The following is a 5,165-nucleotide window of genomic DNA, read 5'->3' as shown; positions in this document are numbered from 1 at the left end:
TTTGGGGAATGGTTTTTAGCCCACGCAGTGCACATCAGGACTCAAAACGCAACAAGAAATTCAGGTAGGCTTCTTGGGAATCGTCGACTACCTTAGGAACCCCTGGTTGAGTTAGAGCCAAGGCGATGGCTCCATCTTCTGCTGCCATCATGTCTTCGGCCTTGAGTGAGGCAGAAGGAAGGACGTTCGTTCTGGAGGTAGCCACGATGATGGCGCACTGCTACCCTAGCTCTGGAGAGGCGTCTGTGTGAATAACTGCATGTTCCCCACCGAGGCTGGTGTTGAGGGCTTGTTGCCGTGCTGGTCGGCGACCCTCGTCATGTGAGTGTTTTATATATTTGGGCAAAGGGACAATCTTTAGTTCTTGTCAGTACAGGAGTATATCAAGCGGAATGACAATGTGTACTGGCCAGGCAATCTGCAAAAGGATGCGCCGACCCACCTCCGTTCGGCTCATTCGGAGCTTCTGGATCAAAATATGGCCCTTTCCCCGCTGTTGTAGAGCCTCCTGCTAAGCAGCCTGTCTGTGGACGCACTCAATGGCCTGCTAGACGGCCTTTCTAATCTTTATATAAAGCATCTTTATACAGTCCTTGCGAGAAGAAGAAAGGCGGTTGGCGTAAGTGATTCTCGACATTACAAAAGCTTCAACTATTCGAATGGTATCGGATTTATTGAGCCTTCGCTTCTGGGTAGCAACTTGCCTCGTCATGTGTACGATTTTATTGATGCTGTGTTTCAGGCGCTGCAAAGATACGTCACTCTTGGCGTGGGCCTGAAGATGTAGGCCCAGGATCTTGAAGCTGGGGCTTGGAGTGATGGCCTCAAAATCCAAGAGTATTGGAGTCGGTTCCTTATGGTGTCGGTTGGCATGAGAGAGGACGACAAGAAGATGCGATTTTTTACGTGAACACTCGACGCCACACACTTTACCCCATTGGCGTATTAGAAGTTAGATGCCATGGGTTGGTGTGAGCTTCCTTTAATTGCATTCGCATGGCATTCAACAAGAACGTATTCCTTGGTGCTGTTTTTAAAATTACATGCTTGTATTATATTTGTATACCGCTTTTGTTGTACTTCCAATGTATTGCGACCATGTTTTGTCTTTTAGTGTGGAATCGTAATGCCTTGGTTAGGGTTCTCGGGCCCAGTCAAGCTGTTCATACTCAGCTTTTAGCCCGTGAACCCTTCCAGAATGTTGTTGCTGTTTTTTCTGGAAAAATAAAAATTGAATTGAAATTGAATTGAATTGAATGCAGGAGTTCATCCCGAAGATATCCTTCGTGAGTGCACCACTTACATTCTCCGCTCCGCTTGGGCTCGTTGATAAATCAGTAAGACAACATAATGTGCTTTGTTACTACAATAATTTCAGGTTAAATTCCTGGTGGTGCCAGCAAATTCTTTTATTTGTTCATGGGAGGTTTCTGTCGACAGCAGCGGTCGCGAAAAGGCCCTTAGGGTATAGGTGAAAAGCGTTGCTTTAAGTTCTGTTAACTTCCCGTCTAGTGCACCTACACACCCAATCCTGGCCGCAAAATGAAAGCAGATCTTGAGCGTTTTTTTAAGCTCAGAGAATTCGACCAGTGTACTTTATAATAGTTCCTACAAGCTGTAAACTTTTAGGTGAACACAGCACAAACTCCACGCTTTCGGGGCTGTTTATAAGAAAGATGCAATTTTTTACGGGAACAATCGACAGTACATACTTTACCCCATTGGCGTATTAGAAGTGAGATGCCATGGGTTGGTGTGAGCTTCCTTTAATTGCATTCGCATGGCATTCAACGAGAATGCAGGAGTTAAACCCATAGATGTTCTTGTTGAGTACACCACTTGCATTCTCCGCTCCCCTTGGGCTCCTTGCTAATTCGGTAAGACAACGTAATGTGCTTTGTTAGCACAATAATAGTTTTTCTTCAAGTGGCATCGGCTAGTAGGTATGCTTCACTGGTGTAGATGGTTATTAACACAATCTTCGAAAACCCATTGAGACGCTTTTATATACTTCAGAACCACCTAACGTGAATTTTAAAAAGAAGCGCAAGTCTGTTACCACACCTAGATGCAACGCTTTCAAAGCCATTGTGTGATATATTTTATTCGTAGTTTTATTTGGCGCGATGCCCAGATGAGTTTGATGATTGCTAGCTTTTGTATGCGGCGCAGTATATTTGAGGTGTGACGCATCTTTTGTGATAGAGGTGACATGCTTACAGAGAGTCATGGGGGAATCTGTCGTGGCTATGCTTGCATCTGTTTTTTGTAAGGTTGTGGAGGTGTTAGTGGTGAGTGTGGTAAGCATCAAGGGTTTCTTAAGAGTCATTATGGCAGACGTCCCAGGGTTTTGTGCTTAGCGAAATATGCATAAATACAGTTAAACTGAAAGAAGGTGAATATGCAGGCGAGTTCGAAGTTCATCGTGCAAATTTTTATTAAATTTGCACGATGAACTCGACTCCCTCCCTGGCATGGAGGGAGTCTTGTAGTGGACCATCAAATTAATTTCTGTTCCAGTCGTCAGCAATGCGGCATGCTCCAACCACCACCTGCTAGGGCAGTACCTTGTCTGTCCTATGTATTATCACGATGCATTAAAATACAAACACCAAAGCATGTGACTTTCAGTACATGGTGACGTGGTGTGTAGCCGGAGTAGGAGCAAGTCACAAGAATTTGTGTCCAACATATCTATGACAATAGCATTTGAGAATGTTTATTTGGTCCACTGCCGTATTTCGATTGGGGTCCGGCAACGGTTATGAAACTTTGTCACATTGTAGCATGAAGCGGCACACGACTAAGCCTCATAAAGGAAGCACAAAGGGGCACTAAATATGGCGGCTTGCGACATCAATATTTTCCCACACCGAACGGGGCTTTGTCAAAACCCACGTACAAGCTGGTCCAACTGGCAGCACACTATACCTTAGATCAACTGCAGGTAGCTTATCACCACTCCTAAATCCTCAACCACCTACCAGACCCTACAGAGTTGACCCCAAGGTTATCTATCACCCCAAGAACAACTACAACGTGTCCACCTCCACATCCACCTACACATTTTTGCAGCTCCAATACTGTGAAATACGCAGCCCATTACAACAAAGGACGCCACAAAGCATGGGTCGATGCGGTTACTAATCTAGAAGCAGAAGAGAACCTACGATGCACTACAAGGATGCCGCATGCTACACCGTCACTCTCCCTCCTTCACCCCCACCAGGCACTGTGATGACCGCCAGGGAACCCAACTCACCACTTCCGCCATATGCACCACATCAACAAATACCACCGAAAAAACTGTCACCGCCCTACCGGCCATATCAAACTGCAAATACAGCACAGTCATCCTGGACTTGCACGTCACACGCCACTACTGCCAGCTACCAACTTGTGTTTGAAGATAAACAAGTTATCGTTAATGGGTCGCTCTCAAAAGCCATCTCGAAACGTCAGGAAGAAAGGCTTCAAGTTCACAAGTGATGGCCCCGTAGACACCCTTGTCATATAGCCTAATAGTTTTACTGCAGGCTTGGGGCATTTGGGAACGAAGGTAAAATTAGCGTGAATGGCCTTATGGTCACTTCATTCATCAAGATATGTTATAGAAGACAGGCTCTCAGGATCAGTTGTTAAGATTATGTCAAGAATGTTAGCGGTATCTTCAGTAACACGTGTAGGTTGTGTTATCAGCTGAGTGAGATTAAAGTTGAGGCAAACATCAAGGAAATCGTTGGCTTCCTTTGCATTGGGTGCAGATGAAGTTAGGTTAAGCCAATCAATGTTAGGAAAATTGAAGTCCCCCAGGAGGAGGACGCGAGCATTTGGGTAGTTGGCCGTAAGTTCGGCTAAAATACCATTAAGCTGGCGTGGGAAATCCGGACTACTTTAGGGAGGCCTATAACATGCTGCTCTTGCTGTGTTTTGGGTTTGAATATAAATGTTAAATTTCATTGCAACTTCGTAAAAGTAAACACCAATTCGGAAACGACTGCAGCCACCAGAAGGAGAGCGTCAATATTGACACGTGCATATTGTATTTCAAAGTACTCACATTATTGGACAAGGAGTTTTTGGGGCTAATAACTGGTGTGCACATAGCTCATAAAAGGAACAGAAAAATAAAATCGACAACCCGTGCATATGTCCAATCTGTCCTAGAGTCAACTACCCCCATGCGAAAGCTTATGCGAATAGTTGACGAAGCAAAAAGTTGTTTTTCCTTCAATTTGTGAAAAACTGGACATACTTGTTTGGGCGACAGGTTTTATAGAATGGTCATCAATGTAGTGTGAAGTGCCAAATAGTTTGCAAGAAGGCTGCGCACTGGTTCTATCAACTAAACTTTGAAGACAACTATTGTACGGATAGTTTGTTTTCTCACAGGATACACGTTTGCAGGAAAATACTTGCAGGAAAAAGGCCACACTTCTATATCTAGGACATTTACCCTACTAGGTGTACACGTTCAGCCTTACCTGTTATAGTTGGACTGCGCACAAGACATGAAGACCAGGGCATGAAAGCTATTTTTGCTATAGCAAAGAAGCGAATATTTTCTGCATCTCACAGCGAATCAGGAACAGGCATTGCACTGATGGCATATTTTAAGCTGTTGTTGGTACAAAACCTACACTCGCCAAAGTGCTAAAAACAATAGGTAAAACAAATGACGTTTCGGGGCCCGTACGGGTCCCTTGTTCACATATGAAGCGAAAAATGGCTCGGCCGTAATTATACAACATACGCATGCGCTTTGCACCGTTCTAAGCATGTATAATTACGGCCGAGCCATTTTTCGCTTCATATGTGAACAAGGGACCCGTACGGGCCCCGAAACGTCATTTGTTTTACCTATTGTTTTTAGCACTTTGGCGAGTGTAGGTTTTGTACCAACAATGTTATTTCCTCGCCAGACGAGTTTTCGTCGAACCTTGGACTACATTTTAAGCTGTGTTTAAGTAGTGAATTCAGCTATAAACTCACGCTCATCGTTAAGCAATCTGTGGCAAAAGCTTGGCGGCTTGCGATGTCATGCGCGCTCACTCTGGTATGAGTTTATTACCTCCATTTCTCTATTCTTCGTGCATCTTCACATTGCTCACCATTCTTCTCATAGTACCATAAACTAGATAAATTCCAATGCCAAAAACCTGGCT

The sequence above is a fragment of the Haemaphysalis longicornis genome, unplaced genomic scaffold (assembly GCF_048455015.1).
Source record: "Haemaphysalis longicornis isolate Haplotype H1 unplaced genomic scaffold, Haemaphysalis longicornis Haplotype H1 scaffold_11, whole genome shotgun sequence".
In the NCBI taxonomy this organism is placed as follows: domain Eukaryota; kingdom Metazoa; phylum Arthropoda; class Arachnida; order Ixodida; family Ixodidae; genus Haemaphysalis; species Haemaphysalis longicornis.
This window is presented reverse-complemented; position numbering follows the sequence as displayed.